Source organism: Ursus arctos, unplaced genomic scaffold (assembly GCF_023065955.2).
Source record: "Ursus arctos isolate Adak ecotype North America unplaced genomic scaffold, UrsArc2.0 scaffold_13, whole genome shotgun sequence".
NCBI classification, from domain to species: domain Eukaryota; kingdom Metazoa; phylum Chordata; class Mammalia; order Carnivora; family Ursidae; genus Ursus; species Ursus arctos.
In genome coordinates, this window is record NW_026622797.1 from 51,115,126 (window position 1) to 51,130,999 (window position 15,874).

Sequence of the window (15,874 nt, forward strand, 5' to 3'; positions counted from 1 at the left end):
ATAGCCATTTTTACACACCAGTGAACATTTATCCCTGCTCACAGTGTAAGCGGGGATAATGTCTAAATAAAAACAATAAATTCTTCTAATTCATCTTCACAAAGAGTAACCAAAGTTCTCATTTGATTCACTAAAGAATCTCAGAATTTGTCCCTGGTGCCTTTTTTTTTTTTTTTTTTTGAGGCTAGACATTTATTTCAGTCACTGATGGAAGATGGCTCGTTTGTTTGGGGCATAAGAAATTGTGAGTCTGTGGAGAATTGGTGTCCAAGAGGTCTGCTGACCTTAAACTTGCCGTTTTATCAATCTAAAATCTAGCAAACGCTTCCTGAAGGATCAGCTTAGGTTTTGTGTTCTTTGATTGCCATCTGCTGGTGGCCCCCCATACTAGAAAATAAAACCGCTCAGGAAGATGGCAACAACCTGGTCGTTGCTTGCTTTTAGCAGTTTTTGCCACATCAGAGAGAAGGACATTTTTAGTGTCCCATGAAGACCATGATGACACCAGAGAGCAGAGAGCCATGCCAAAGTTCCAGAAAACATGTCTCTCAGAAACATTCCTGGTGGTGTTTCCTGGGAAGGTGGTCACACAGCTTCTAGGCATCACTCTCAAGGGTCAGCTGCTCATTCTTTTTTAAAAAAACACACTTTACTTTTTAGAGCAGTTTCAGGTCACAGCAGATTGAATAGAGAGTACGGAGGTTTCCCATGTAGCCCCGGCACCCACATAGGCACAGCTCCCACTATACACAGAGTGGTCCATTTGTCAGCGTTGATGAGCCTGAGCTGACATCTTATTATCACCCAAGGTCCGTAGTTTACATTAGGGTTCAATCTCTGTGTTGTCTATCCTATGAATTTTGACAAATGTATGATGACATGTACCCACTATTACAGTATCACACAGAATAGTTTCACTGCCCTAAAACTCTATGCTCTGCCCACTCATCCCTCCCTAACCGCCGGCAACCACGAATCTTTTTACGGTCTCCATAGTTTTGCCTTTTCCAGCATATCATATAGTTGGAATCATATGGAACATAGCCTTTTCAGATTGACTTCTTGCACTTAGTAATATGCATCTAAGTTTCTTCCTTGTCTTTTCATAGCTTGATAGCTCCCTTCCTTTCAGCATCAAGGAACATTCTATTGTCTGGATGTACCGCAGTTTATCTATCCGCCTACTGAAAGGCATCTTGGTTGCTTTCAGGTTTTGACACTTTGAATAAAGCTGCTTCAGGCATTCGTGTGTAGGTTTTTGTGTGGACACAAGTTTTCAACTTATTTGGGTCAATGCCAAGGGGTGCAATTGCTGGCTGATATGGTGAGACTTGCTCATTTTTAAAAGGACAAACTGGGCAGAGCTGGCCATGAACATCTATAACAAGAATCCTTTTTTAACCTTTAGTCCCTGGGCCCGTGGTGGGCTTCAGGTGTTCAGGAATCCTGCCAACCTCATACACAAGCTGTTGGGTAATGTGCGTTTTCTGGGGAGATGTTTCACTATTTTCATTAGATGTTCCGGGATGGCTCTGGCTCAAGAAACACAACTCCTTGGAAACTTTGAAAGGAGTATAGTTGAGTTGGAATTAGAAAATAAGAAAACTAGCATTCCTGGAGAACTTAACATGTGCCTGATACTCATAGACAGCTTCCACACTAAAAACAACAACATAATGTTGAAAACAACAGCTGCCATTTACTGAGAATCCACGAAGCTAAATAGTTTATCTTTATTACGGTATCTCCAAGCTTAGAACGACCCCATGCTTACAGATTATTTCCATTTTATAAAAATGACCAGGGATCAGAAATACTGCATTGCTCACGTTTGGACAGCTAGACATGAGACTGAAACTCAAATGCAGACCAGTTTAGACTCCATTCTCCAATAACAAAGACAATAAAACAAAACTTCTGCCTGCAATGGCTTCCGTGAGAGAAGACGGAGCTGCACACCATCGGTGGTGAGGAATAGAGACCCCCAAGGAGGAGGAGGAAATATCTGAGCTAAGTCTTGAAGAATAATAAAGACTTGGGTAGGCAGAGAAGATGGGGCAGAGATGGAATTCCAAGGAGGAAACAGCACGTTCTGAGGCATAGAACATGAGAAAGAGGCTGATTGAAAGTTCCAGAGCTGGTGCCAAAATACTCAGAAAGAATCAACCCTTGCCAGCTCTTGGAGCAATAGGACAAAGACTAATCATCTCTGGTCTTAAAAGAAGAAATTCCAAAAGTGAATTTAAAATAGATAAATTGGACTTCATCAGAGCTATAAACATTTGTACTTCAAAGGACACCATCAAAAAAATGAAAAGACAACCCACAGAATGGGAGACAATACTTTTATCTCCCATACCTAATATGGGACTTTCATCAGAGTATATAAAGAACTTTTACAACTCAACAATAAAAAGACAAATAACTCAATTTTTAAAAGAGATTTTATTTGTTTATTTGACAGAGAGAGAGAGAGAGAGAGAGAGACAGAGAGCAAGCAGGGAGAATGGCAGGAGGTGAGGGAGAAGCAGGCTCCCCGCTGAGCAGGCAGTCCTGACACAGGACTCAATCCCAGGACCCTGGGATCATAACCTGAGCTGAAGGCAGACGCTTACCTGACTGAGCCACCCAGGCGCCCCATAACCTGAGATTTAAAAGGGCAAAGGTTTTGGATAGACACGTCTCTAAAGAGGACACACAAATGGCCAATAAGGCTATGACAAAGTGAGCAACGTCATTCGTCGTTAGGGACCCGCAAGTCAAACCTACAATTCGATACCACTGCAAGCCCACCGGAATGACTAAAATACAAAAGACAGATGATAACAGATGTTGATGAGGATGTGAAGAAATTGTGACCCTCACACTGGGTCACCACCATCCAAAGCTGGGGGAGTGTAAACGGTGCAACCATTTTGGAAAACAGTTTGGCAGTTCCTCAAAAATGTTTACCATAGTTACTAGATGACCTAGCATTCAGCTTCTAGGCACACACCTGAGAGAACGGAGAGCACGCCTCACACAGAAAACCTGTCCGTGAGAGTTCATAGCAGCATTATTCAGAACAACTCAAATGTCCATCAACCAATGACTGGATAAACAAAACGTGTGGAATGGGCATATTCTGGAATATTATTCAGCCTTAAAAAGGAATGAAGTACTGATGCAAGCCACAACGTGGATGAACCTTGAAAACACTGTTCAGGGGCGCCTGGGTGGCGCAGTCGTTAAGCATCTGCCTTCGGCTCAGGGCGTGATCCCAGCGTTATGGGATCGAGCCCCACATCAGGCTCTTCCGCTATGAGCCTGCTTCTTCCTCTCCCACTCCCCCTGCTTGTGTTCCCTCTCTCGCTGGCTGTCTCTATCTCTGTCAAATAAATAAATAAAATCTTAAAAAAAAAAAGGAAAAAAGAAAAAAGAAACCACCGTTCAAATGGAAAGAAGCCAGTCATAAAAGCCCATGTTATGTAATTGTGTTTCTGTGAAATATCCAGGACAGGCAAATTCAGAAAGACAGAAAGGAGGTTATGGTGGTTGCCACAGGCTGGGGGGAGATGAGGGAGAATACCCGTGGCTGCTGCTAGATACAGGATTTCTTTTTGGGGTGATGGTGAGTCCTGAAATTAGACAGTGATGATGGTTGCACAACTCCGTGACTATATGAAAATCACTGAATTCAGTACACTTTACGAGGATGAATTTTATGGTCTGTAAATTATATCTCAAAAAAGTTGTTATTCCAGAAAGGGGGTGGGCGGGGGATGGGGTGCGGTGGGAATCATTCCCTAAGCCGAGTTGTCTGTCCTATGCGTGAAGCTGTATCAGAAAGGGCAACGTGAGAGGGGTCTTAGGGAATGACAACAATAACAATGATAACACCTCACTGCATTCACTTAACGAATAGTTGTTGAGGACCTACTGCAGTCTAGGTGCTGGGGATACAGAGAAACAGACAACATCTCTGTCTTCATGGAGATTCTATTCTAATGAGGAGACAGGCAGGAAGCAAATAAGTGAGTGTGATCTCAGAGAGTGCTAAGTGTTACTCAGAAAAAGAAAGAAGGGCAGGAGCTAGAAAGGGATGAGAGAGGGAGGCACCATTGTAGATGAGAGGCCTGGGAAGGCCTTTAGGGGACGACACATGCACAGGGACCCGAACAAAGTGACTTTTGTCAATATTTCTCCTCTGCGGCTCTGAGCTTAGGTGTGCATGTTATTTGAGTCACTCAACAACCTGTGGGGTAGATACTACCATTATCCCCTTTCTACTGATGAGAAAATTGAAGTAGAGAGAGATGGAGCTGGTGTTCAAACCCAGGTTTGTCCTTTTATAGAGCTTTATAACTTTTCAAAGCTCTTTCATGCAAATGGAATAATATATGCAGAAGGGCTCTGTGGATGATAAAGTACTATGCAAATGTAAGTAATTATAAGTGTTTTAATGTAATCTGGTTTGACCTCCATGGCATTCCTGTGAGAGAGATAAGGTGTGTAATATTATGTCATTCGTAGACAAAACCAAACACACACAGCTGTGAAGTGCAAAGTAAAGTGACTTGCCCAAGGTCACAAAGTTAGTGATGGTATATTCAGAACTAGTACCTGTTTTTAGAGTTTTGTATTTTTGTCTCCGGGGTAATAAATTGTATGTATTTTTCTTGCCAAGCATATTTACAAAACCATGCTAATTATTAGAGTTTAAAACATTTAGCATTCCTAAATAAATCTTCAGATGATCCTTTCTTCTGTATCTTTGATTCCACTCACCCCACAGGCTCCTTCCTTCTCCCTACCTTTTCCCATCCCCTAACTTTTCCAGACACTGACACCCTCACATACAGACTCCAGGAATTAGTGAGAAGCCATCGCATGCCTCTTAATTGGCACAGGGAAGAGGCGCTCGCCTTCTTAACTGAATGAGACCAAGTCATTAGCTCAGATAGAGAGTCAGGGTGCAGTTAGTAAGAGAAAGACGGATTTCTGAAGTGACCACACGGGTTTTGAAAATCACTCTTCAAAGTGATTAAATGTGCTGGATTTTAGATGCCCTAGGTCAGAGGGAATTGGCAACATCCTCGAATGTAAGAGCTATGAAGAACAGGTAGTAGAATTTATTCTTCTGTTCATTCAAGGGACCAGAGATTGGCCCTTCCTTGGCCATTGAAGGCCAAAGCCAGAGGCTTTGAGACTGTAGGATTTCAGAAACCCTGCACTGGGAATTTGGTTTGCCAATGGTGCCTTGAAGCGAAGTGTCTGGTTAGGGGCCTGAGGATACTTACCTTAAGCCAACCTCCTCCCCATCTCCCATCCTCTGTGAAGTTCGATTCTGGACCCTTCCCTGAACCTTTGGATAAATTACTGCTTAAACCTTCTGTAGGGATCAAAGATAAAGCTGTATCTAAAATTGAGGACTCAGGCCCCTGCGTAGCGGGCCTAGGAACCTCCTGGTTGACCAGGAGGGGCCCTGCCTGAGAGGAGGGCAGCAGGAGTAACTCCTACTATGTTTCACCTGGAAAAGCAGCTAGACACATCCTCTGAGGGAAAGAAAACAGAGGGCTGAGAGCATGTTATATGGACATGGTGAAGTCATCCATATTTAAAAAGAAAAAAACCCCAACCATCAATCTGCCCTTAATATCGCACACGCCTCTCTCCTGTGCCCCTTCGTCCAGCTCTCATTCCTGTTCCTTCCCTTCCTGACAAAGGAGTCCGGCTGCCGAGCACCTTCCCTCATCCCTGTTTCTCCTTTCCCTTCTAATGCCTACGCCCTGGCTCCCCCCACGCCAACTAGTCCACTGCAGCTGCCCTTCTTGAAGTCTTCCATCAGTGGCCGCCACCTTGCTGTACCTACTAGACCAGCGTTGCCCCAAATGCGTTTCTGCAGACCCTAGCTATGCCCATTTTTTAAAAGCGGGAAATGGTCAAATACTTTGGGAAACCTCACATCTTTTACTTTGTCCTAAAGATTTACATTCCTATTAAGATATCAAGGATTTGGGGGTGTGCTTCAATCCCCTCTCTTTTCTTTGTTTTTGTCTTCCTGCCTGATTCCGGTTTGGGACACCTTCATCTGACACCTGCAGGTGAGGCGTGGGTCACCACAGCTCCAGCGTGGGATGTACGACGGTAATCAGGCAGCCTGACCGCTTTCACTTGTCCTTACGTTCATTTATTGAACATGGAACTCTCTATCTGAAGCCCTGGGACTGCCCTCACCACTAGTTTTGGAACCCAAATCTGACTCACTGACAGCCTGAACAAATGAAACTGAGGTTGATTTTTCTTCCTTTTACCCTTTTTAAAAATCCTCCTTAGCCCCCAGCATCATATTAATGATATAGTTCTAGAATTTGGCTATAGATTAGAGTCCAGATTCCTTATTCTGATCTTCAAAGCCCTTTACAAACTGGTTCCACCAACGTCATCTTTTTTTTTTTTTTTAAAGATTTTATTTATTTATTTGACAGAGATAGAGACAGCCAGTGAGAGAGGGAACACAAGCAGGGGGAGTGGGAGAGGAAGAAGCAGGCTCATAGCGGAAGAGCCTGATGTGGGGCTCGATCTCGTAACGCCGGGATCACGCCCTGAGCCGAAGGCAGACGCTTAACCGCTGTGCCACCCAGGCGCCCCCCACCAATGTCATCTTAATTCCCATCACCAGGTGACTTTGCTGGAACAGACCTAAGATTCAGATGCCCTAAGAGAGTGGAGCCTGATGGCCTTCTTTACTTTGTAACTGTTTGCATGCATCAGAACTAAGGAGGCCTCTGGGTAAAACACTCAAACCCTGTGCACAATTGGGGTGAAGACATGGACAGACGAGTCTGATTGACTGGGGGTCCCAGGTGGCAGCTGAGGGAGCACATTGGGAAGTAAGGGGAACCTTGGTGCCGGGAGCAGGGTAGGGAGCAGACGCACAGAGGAGCGTCTCTGTCCTGGAATCTGACTGCCTGGATTCCAATCTCACCTCCACTGCTTACCACCTGTGTGTCCCTGGGCACATTTCGTCACCTCTCTGAGCCTCCTTTTCCTCATGTCGACAATGGGTGCAGTTCTAGTTCGGGAATGAAATGAACTAATGTAATGTATGTAAAGTAGTCAGCAAATGTTCCTGTTATCAGCAATAAGGCTTGAGCACCAAGGAGTTTATAGGAGCAGTTCTGGAGAGAGTGGAGATTGACCTTGGAACTGCACTTCGTTCGTGTGCTCTGGGGAGAAAACGCCTTTGTCTATGAACTGAAGGTTCTGTGATTTCTTGGCACAAGAATCCTTTCTGTGGACTTCTCCACTGGCTCTTCTCTCCCCTACCCCCAACCTCAGAGAACACTGTACTGCCATCACCAAGGAACATAGTAATACTGGGGTATATTCTTTTTGCAAGAGCAAGGGGACATGGACTTCAACAATCAGATGCAAAGTTTCTAGCATTTCAGCAGTGTCAACAGTGCTGGTGAAGGCTAGGCAATGGCCTCTCTGGATTCCACTGTAGTCTGAGCCTGCAGGGTTGTAACCTTCTTAGCCATGGGGGAGAACAAATTGCAAGTCCCAAATGGGCACATGAGAGAGCTCCCCTGGTCATTTGTGCAACTTCTCCATGAGGCTGGATTTCCCACAGCCTGCCGAGCAGGGAGGGAGAGCCATCAAAATTGGATGAATGAACGGAAATCTGGAGAACCTCCAGACCCCTAGGCTACATTTATACACTAGTAGCAATCATTTATTGAGGACCTACTGTTGCCAGGCCCTGGGTTGGGCACCTTTCATTTACTAAGCACACGAAGAAGTTGTTCCCATTTTACAGATGAAGTTAAGCCATTTGCCGAAGATCATACAGGTAGAAAACAGTAGAGCCGGGTTTTGAACTGTAAGCTGATTTGAAAGCCCAAACTCTTCCCTGCTAAGCTAGTCTGCTTTTTTCTATCTACGCTTCCAGCCATATATTCCAGTATTATACACACTCTTTAAGTTTGTCTCAAATCTATCTCATCAGTTTGGTCTAGTTCTTCCTACCTTCGTTCACTAAAGTACTGCCTTTTTTTTGAGGTTCAGTAGGCATATATATAGTGCCTTGCCTACATGGGAGTCACTGTCACCAGTCCCTTCTATCTTGCCATCACTATATGCTTTTGCAGCTTTTATCTACTGACAGTAGATTTGGGGGAAAATCTACAGCTTTGCTGCTCAAAGTGCAGTTCATGGTCCAGCCCCATAAGCATTGCCTGGAGTTTGTTAGAAATGAGGCATCACAGGGGCGCCCGGGTGGCTTAGTCAGTTAACTGTTTGACTTTGGTTCAGGTCATGATTTCGGGGTCTTGGGATCGAGCCCTGCGGGGTTCCATTTCTCCCTCTCCCTCTACCCTTCCCCCCACTTGTGCTCTTTTTTCCTCTCTCTAAAATAAATAAATAACATCTCTAAAAAAATTTTTTTAAAAGAAATGAGGAATCACAGATCCCACCCCAGACTTACTGAATTAGAACCTTCATTTTAGTCAGGTCCCCAGGGGATTGCTCTGCACACTAGACTTTGAGAGGCACAAGTCTATAGCTTTGAGCAGAATCTCTGAAGCCACCAAGCTTTGGGGGAGTTCCTGATTCACTACGGAGCTTTCTAAAGCTAATATGCTGCTGGTCAGCAGATCAAGAGCCCTCAAAATCACTTGATGGGGTATCACCTACCCCAACACTTAAGCCCCCAACACTTAAGCAGGTTGCAGGTTTTCATGGTGATTGGAGGCAACTACCATGGGAAAAGACTGAAAGGTGCTTGAACATGAAGAGGAGCTTACCTTTTATAAATGATGGTAGTCATTCTAAAATATGGTTGCCAACTGGAATCAGAGTGGGAGGTGGGGAGAACAATTCTGATCTAACTGGTATAGAGAATGGCCTAGCCATTGGAAATTTCTTAAGTTCCCCAAGTGGTTCTTATATGCAGCTGGGTTTGAGGACCCCTGAACTGTGAATACCGTCTTTCAGTTAATATAATTCTAGGGTCTATGTTATATTCAAAGGTAACACAGGGTTTTCCATACTTGATTTTAAGACTTACCTGGAGTAATTGCTAAAAATACAATAATCAGGTTTTATTCGCAGCTCACTGAGTCAGAATCACCAAGGGCCCGGGAGCTGTAATTTTCACCAGCACTTTTCCTCCTCCTAGAGGAGATTTGGAAGATACTGCTTCCAAAGACCAGCAGATTAGAAGCTCTAAACCCTGTAGCCTTTGCCGGCTTTTATCATTTTCTTATTTCTGGAAGGGCACCTGATCTTTGCCCATCAGGAACTCACTGGGTTTAAAAGCATAGAAAAACAGTTTTGGCATCTTCTACAGCTTTCTAAAGGGAAATGTTTTCTTATAAAATGCCCGGGCTGACTGTAATTTAGAGCTGAGCACAGTTCTTGGCACAGGGTCTCAAATATTTGTTAAATAAATTAATGAGCGGTAAAATAACTCTGAGAAGGAGCACCAGAGCGGCTGGAAGAAGGAACCAGCAAGCACACCGTCTCCCTTAATGCCTGACTTTTGAGTCAGGAAGTTTACTTCAGTAAGCTTGACATATGACAAATAGATAAATTAGGAAGTGGTTATTCATTGCACAAAAGGGTGATTTGATTTACAGATGATTCATTAGAGCAGTGTGGTTCCCAGACTAGCAGAATCAGCATCACCTGGGAACTCACGAGAAATGCAAATTTTCAGGCCGCCCCTGGATGGTCTGGATCCGAAACTCTGGGTTATGGGGCCTAGCAATCTGTGTTTTAACAAGCCTTCCAGGCGATCCTGTTACAACTGATGTTTGAGAACTACCGTGCCAGAGGAGTTCTTTACATGAGACATTCCCCACCACAAGTGAGACAAAGTATGTCCGAGAATACACTTGCCGTCAAAGGGAACATTAATTGTTTTCTGGTGATCGAGTATCCCTGTGCGTCTTCTGAAAGCTTCCACACGGTCGTTGAGTATTTCTTTAAAGAAGCGAAGCACTTTATATATAAATAAATATATTTGCTTATATTTAATATGAATAATTGTGTAGTGTAAGATAGAAAAACATCTTAGCATGTTGCACAGGTGAGAGTTAAGCTCCCTTTTTTGACCTTTTTTTGGGTAATATGCTGAGCCGCGGTGTAAAGTATCTTTCTTGCGGTGAATAATGGTCAAAAGGGGTTTGAAAAGCGCAAGTTTTGGAAGTTCTTAAGCATGTGAACAGAGAGTGTCATGTAAATAAGTATGCAGAAGGAGTCATTATAAGGATCAAATCAGTAATCCCTGCTAGGAAAGTACATTCCTTATGTTCTAAAAAGGCTTTTTATTTCTGTAGTCCTGCCTCAGATTTCAAGCAGCAAGCTGCCTGCTCAGGTTGATTGGTTGTTTTTTCCAGAGTGCCTGGGTTTTGGTGAGAGGAGATATAGGCATTGGCAGATAATTAAGACATGTAGGCTAGGCTACTAGTATGGGTGTAATACGGCACCTAACAACCGCTAAAAGTAATTCGTTCAGCATTTACCTAATGTGGAAATGAATGAAGACCGTCCAAATGAGAACACACAGAGGCTATTTCTTCCCAGCTCGCCACAGCAAGGGGTTCTGCCACCATCACTTGTGCTTGGCAGAGACTTAAAGCCAGGCAGGGGGATGGGGAAGCTTTAGAATGCAAAGAAGGGAGGGCTTCACATATGCTCTGATTAGAGGTTGTTGGCATGGAGGAGCGAACTCAGAGTAGGTCATCCTGTGTGATTGGCTTAGGCAGCGTATTTGGCTGGTTGAGCCCGATTTGAAAATGGGGGCAAAACACTGGGAAGCTGGCTGTTGACCTAGTCCCTATGTTCTAGGCTAATTGCTGAAGAGATTGTGTTTTGATTTCCCGAATTGGTTGCTGTAAAGGTTATGTGTTAGAGTTCTATTGTTGTAGAGGTCTAGTCTGTCTCATTACCTATCAAAGCAAGGCAACAACTTAACCTGTAGGGCAAGTTTATTCATTTATTTAACACTTCGGGTCTCTTGCCCACTTGTCCAGTGAGTCAGAAGTTAAAATTAGAGTTGAATCTAGGCATAGGTCAAAGTTTCCCTCTCTCTATCTGAGTAGTTAGTGTGGGCAGGGATGACCCATAGAAATGTGCTTTTGGTGGACCAGAAGTGCCCACTGATACTGAAACAGCTTGGCTCCTAATCATTCAGCTCAAGGGTGGCTATTCCGAGTCTGTGCTAATCTGAGTGAGCCATGAGAGCTGGGGACCTCACAGTGACCATAACCACTCACCCTTCCGTAGCCCAGCAACAAAGCAGACTCCCAGCCAGCTGCTTGCCCTGATCTTAGGCTACAAAGCAAAGGTTGCCAACCTTAGCAACCCAGAGAGGTCAAACTTCCAATATCTTCTTCTAAGTTCAATTAAGGGTCTCAGCCAGATGCCAGCTGCGGCCCAGGAAGTAATGGCTATAGGATCTCACCATTTAACTGCCAGTTTCCATGAACCACTGACATTCTTACTGGCATCCATACCCCTTCCAAAGTTTGGGACTCTCCCATCTTGTGAGGCAGAACCTTCATCTCACCATAGAAGATACTCATTTTCTCATCTCACCAAATACTCACTTTCCCAGTCTCCCCTGCAACTATGGCCTGGCTGTGACCCAGACCCACCAATTGGGCACAACTGTATGACCTAAGCCTCCACTCTATACAAATGCACAAATCCCACAACACACACTACTTCCTATTTTCTACATGTACTGCTGCTCCATAGTGTGAACCAGGTAAAGTGGGGAGAACCAGGAAAGGAAGAAAAGGGAAAAAAGAGTCAGTGAAGCGTGTTTTATTTATTTATTTTTAAAGATTTTATTTGTTTATTTGTCAGAGAGAGAGAGAGCATAAGCAGGGGAAGTGGCAGGCAGCGGGAGAAGAAGGCTCCCCGCTGAGCAGGGAGCCTGATGTGGGGCTCGATCCCAGGACCCTGGGATCATGACCTGAGCCTAAGGCAGACACTTAACTGACAGAGCCACCCAGGCTTCCCAGTGAAGCTTGTTTTAAATGGAAGATTTTGACCAGGCTTTTGCTCAAGTTTAAGCAGAAAATACAGTTCCTGAGATTGTAACAATTAACATGAATTTACATAGCAGGTAAGAGAATGGAACATATAGAATATAACAAATAAAAACAATTATAGGGGCACCTGGCTGGCTCAGCCAGTAGAGCGTCTGACTCTTGATCTCATGGTTGTGGGTTTGGACCCCACTTTGGGTATAGAGATTACTTAAAAATAAAATCTAAAATAAAAATAAAAATAATTTTGTCGAGTAGTGGGGGAAGAAATTCAATAAATAAATCAATATAGAATATATTACTTGGCGAGAAATTCCCTGAAGAAAAATAAAAGCAAATAAGGAGATAGAAAATGAAGGAAGATGCTACTTTGTTGTTGTTGTTGTTAAGTAGGCTCCACACCCAGCGTGGAGCCCAACGTGGGGTCGTGGGGCTTGACCTCATGACCCTGAGATCAAGACCTGAGCTGAAATCAAGAGTCAGTCGCCCAACCAACTGAGCCACCCAGGCGCCCCACATGCTATTTTATAAGGAGATCAGGTAAGGCTTCTCTGAAGAAGTAATATTTGAGCAGAGACCTGCATGATGAGGGCTTCGAAGGGGACCACTGGGATAGCTGGGGGAACAATATTTCAGGCAGAAAAACTATGTACAAAGGCCCTGAGGACAACAAGGAGGCCAGTGTGGCTGGAGTTAGTTAATGAGGATGGGCAGTGGTGGCCATGGACTTGGAGAGGTGGGGCATAGGACAGATGACTTAGGACCTTGCAGACCCAAACCCTCGACTTTCATTCTAGTGAGATAGGAAGACTGTGGAGAATTTGAGGAAAAGAGGATTTTAGATGATCTTATAGGGTTTTGAAAGATCTTAGACACATATACACCCAGATGTGTGTGTATATAAAACTGGTGAAATCTGAATAAGATCTGTAGATGGTACCAATGTCAGTTTTCTGATTCTGATATTGTATTTTAGTTATATAAGATATTACCATTGGAGGAGGCTGAGTGAAGGGTACATGGGCCTCTCTCTACTATTTTTGCAATTTCTTGTGAATCTATAATTATTTCAAAATCGAAAGTTGAAAGGAGGGGGAAAAAAGGATCCCTGGCTGCTGTGTAGAGAACAGATGTGAGGCGTGACAGAGGTGGGCAGCAAGACTGGAAGGAGAGAGGGGAACAGGATGTGAAACAGAAGAGCCAGCCAAGTGAGGTAAGGTATGTCAAAGAAGTCTTTTTGGGGACATTACTTTTGTATTCGATCTTAAGAAGATTTGATTGGAATCAAAGAGTGGAAGCGATATTCTGGGTAGAGAAGAAAGAAGAAAATAATAGAAATGGTGACCTAGTTCACCCTCTTTTTCCTGCAGGACTGTCCTTAAACCATGCTAGTTCAAACCATTCCTTTTTTTCTCTTTCTTTAAGGCATCCCAAGGGGGTTGCAATGTCTCCCACTCATGTACTCCTTTAACAAAGTTCATTTTAAAAGCAATATTGCTAATATGTAGCTTGTAACCTGGAAGCTAGACTTAAAAGTATTTTTTCAACTCTGTTAGTCTCATTCACAGACAGACTGGACTTTATGCTGTTCTCCAAATGTTCTTTGAGCTGACTCCATCTGGATTTTTAAATTCAATTTCTATTTAAGTTTTGAGGCCTAGCTCAATTGCCATCTCTTCCTGGAAGCCCTCTGATGTTCTCTGACAAAAGAAATGCCTCTTTCCTATGCACTTTGCAAATATTTTTATCAGTATACCTCTACAGCATTTATCAATTCCTTCCTTTGCTTTTTGCTACTTACTGAGATAGCATGTCCTCTTCATTAAATTGTAGGTGAATTTCCAGAGGTCGGAGACTCTTGTCTTCAACTCCTCACACTTATATTCCCCACACTAACAGTGTGTGAGCTCTATGGATATTAAATATTGAATGACTGAATTTCTTCTTCTTCTTTTTTTTAAAGGTTTTATTTATTCATTTAAGAGAGAGAGAGAGAGAAAGCGAGCATGAGCAGGGGTAGGGGGAGAAGCAGACTCCCCACTGAGCAGGGAGACAGAGGTGGGGCTTGATCCCAGGACCGACCCCGGGACCGTGACCTGAGCCAAAGGCAGACACTTAACCCACTGAGCCACCCAGGCACCCCATGAAAACAATTTTAAAAGAGGATTTGAGAGCCGTGGCTTCTCTTAAGTATTGGGAGTAGGTCTATATTTTGGCTCCTCTCTTTTCATGAGTATGTTGGACTTGTCAACATTATTCTTACTCTATCCCTCCCTGCTGTCCCTCCCCACTGGTCGTGCTCTCTCTCACTTTCTCACTCATGCTCTCTCTCACTCATACTCTCTCTCCTTTGAATAAATAAATAAAATCTTAAAAAAAATTGTTTCTGTGATTCTGGAGTTGAGCATAATCAAGTCTTAACATCTTTCCAACCCACACCTCCCTTCACATTCTCTCCAAGTGTAAGACTGGGGTTTTATTGCATCCTAAGGGCTTTACAGGGGTAGGGAATGAAAGGATTAAAATGGTTTGATACCTTTTATCTAGTCAAAGTTCCAGCATGTAGGTCATAATCTGAAATTTTAACTGTAATAATGTTGTGGAAGCTTTTTGTAAATCATAAGTCTTATACAAATGTTACTTCGTTGGTTACAAAGTTTAATGTAATGTTTAATGATTTGTCATTACTGTGAGGGTATCTCTTCATCTCTGTTATGGACAAATAAAAAAGAATTGGCTCATTTGTATTAGAAACGATTTAGCTTTTTAAAAATTATTTATTTATTTATTTGAGAGAGAGAGAGCGAGAGCTTGCGGGCGTGCGTGTGTGGGGAGGGGCAGAGGGAGAGACTCTCAAGCAGACTCCCTGCTGAGCACTGAGCCTCATGTGGGACTCAATCTCCTGACCCTGAGATTATGAGCCTGAGATCATGAGCTGAAATCAAGAGCTGGACACTAATCGACTGAGCCACCTAGGCACCTGAGATTTACCTCCTAATGGAAGAAAATCCTAACTCTGAAACAAAATAATAAGAGGTAAAACATTAAAGATGATTTGCTAGCCTTTGGCAGTGAAGGTTATTGTAGGGTAGGGGGAGGGAGAAAAGACTAAAAATAATTGCATGTGTCTACCTAATACTTCGGGTCTTTCCAGTCTCTTTAAGGCTAATTCCATTAAATGGAAAATTAAATACTATTGATTATGGCCACACAAATGTATTTTGGTACATATAAATGTAAGTCAACACCAGCAGTATGAGGATGATTTGGAATGAAGGACAGATTTGCTGTAAGGAAAAAGTAAATTATTAAGAAGTACCTAAAAATAATTAGGCTTTCTATACTTGAGAGGAATTATCTATCTAGCAATTGTAATGAAGTAGATTAAAATATTAATTTAAAGACACATAGACAAAATGCCCTTTAAAACATGCTGTCAGATTAAGAACAAAATGTGGGGGCGCCTGGGTGGCTCAGTTGTTAAGTGTCTGCCTTCGGCTCAGGGCGTGATCCTGGGGTCCTAGGATCAAGCCCCACATCAGGCTCCTCTGCTGGGAGCCTGCTCCTTTCTCTCCCACTCCCCCTGCCTGTGTTCCCTCTCTTGCTGGCTGTCTCTCTCTCTGTCAAATAAATAAAAATAAAATCTAAAAAAAAAAAAAAAGAGAACAAAATGTGTTTGTAAATCCGGTTCCTGGGGCGCCTGGGTGGCACAGCGGTTAAGCGTCTGCCTTCGGCTCAGGGCGTGATCCTGGCGTTGTGGGATCGAGCCCCACATCAGGCTCCTCTGCTATGAGCCTGCTTCTTCCTCTCCTACTCCCCCTGCTTGTGTTCCC